This window comes from Otolemur garnettii, unplaced genomic scaffold (assembly GCF_000181295.1).
Source record: "Otolemur garnettii isolate 467f Iridium unplaced genomic scaffold, OtoGar3 scaffold00153, whole genome shotgun sequence".
In the NCBI taxonomy this organism is placed as follows: domain Eukaryota; kingdom Metazoa; phylum Chordata; class Mammalia; order Primates; family Galagidae; genus Otolemur; species Otolemur garnettii.
Genome location: NW_003852548.1, coordinates 1,413,927 through 1,415,349, shown reverse-complemented (window position 1 = coordinate 1,415,349; position 1,423 = coordinate 1,413,927).

The following is a 1,423-nucleotide window of genomic DNA, read 5'->3' as shown; positions in this document are numbered from 1 at the left end:
GCTATGAGCTGTGATGCCATGGCACTTTACCCAGAGGAATAGCTTGAGGCTCCGTCTCAAAAAAAAAAAAAAAAAAAAAGAAAAGAGGGGAGGGAAGGAGAGGAGGACCGAAAAGAAAAGAGAAACGATAAGAAAAAAGAACCAAAAATTGGACAAAGGATATGAAAATTTGCAAATTTGCAAAAGAGGAAATCTAAAAGGCCAACAAATAGAAAAAATAGCCTCAACTGCACAAGTACTGAGAAAAATGTAAATTAAAGCACTTAAAATAGTACTAGGCCTTAGAATGGCAAAAGTTAGAACATGGGGATCTGGCACCAGAGGGGATTTGCCTTAGTGAACTCATATTTTGGTGGCGGGACTGGGAAACATTACAATCTTTTAGGAGAAGGAATTTGGTACTTCTTTTTTTTTTTTTTTTTTTGAGACAGAGTTTCACTCGGTTACCTTGGAGCTGAGTGCTGTGGGGTCATAACTTACAGCAATCTCAAACTCCTGGGCTCAAGTGATCCTCTTGCCTCAGCCTCCTGAGTAGCTGCAACTACAGGCTCCTGCCACAAGCCACTAGTTTTTTCTATTTTTAATAGAGACCGGGGTGGGGGGTGGGAGCAGGGTGTCTCACTTTTGCTTAGGCTGGTCTTAAACTCCGGAGCTCAAGCAATCCACCAGCCTCGGCCTCCCAGAGTGCTAGGATGACAGGTATGAGCCACTGAGCCCGGCCTGGTACTTTAGTCTTAAGACAAGTTTCATCAATTTTCAGAGTCTACAATATTCAACCGACATTCTTGGGCCACAATGCAATCAAGTAGAAATTCCTGACATAAAGATTTTTTTGTTAGTTTAGGGAAAAGAAATACAGTGTCAGAAATTGTATCATTTTCTGCACTCCCTCTAAATTCCTTCTTTGAGTCGTTGATTCCTAAAACAGGGTGCGACGGACTGAGCTGGGTCTGATCGCGTACAGTTCCTTTGGACCGGATTCCCCCCCTGCTTCCCAAAGCTCAGCAAACGTGTCGCTGGCCCTGGGCCGCCTTTGTTCCTTCCCCTAGAAGACAACCCCGCTCCTCTCCGCATTCCGGGGAGACTGCGTCCGCGTGTTCTCCCAGGCGCAGCAGCCGCAGTAAAGCACCCAATCTCCTTTCCTTTGAGGATTTTTGCAAGTTCGACAAATAATTGAAAGGTCAGGGCTGCGCCTGTGGCTCAGTGAATGGGGCACTGGCCCCATACACTGGAGGTGGCGGGTTCAAACCCAGCCCCAGCCAAAAAAAAAATAATAATAATAAAAGGTCAAAGGGAGGGAAAAGTTACAATTAGCAATTCATACAGAATCAATGCAAATCAAACAAATCCAAATTAATACAACAAACCAAAACTTGGATCTTCAGAAGAAAACTTTAGCCTTAATTCTTTTTTTTTTTTTTTT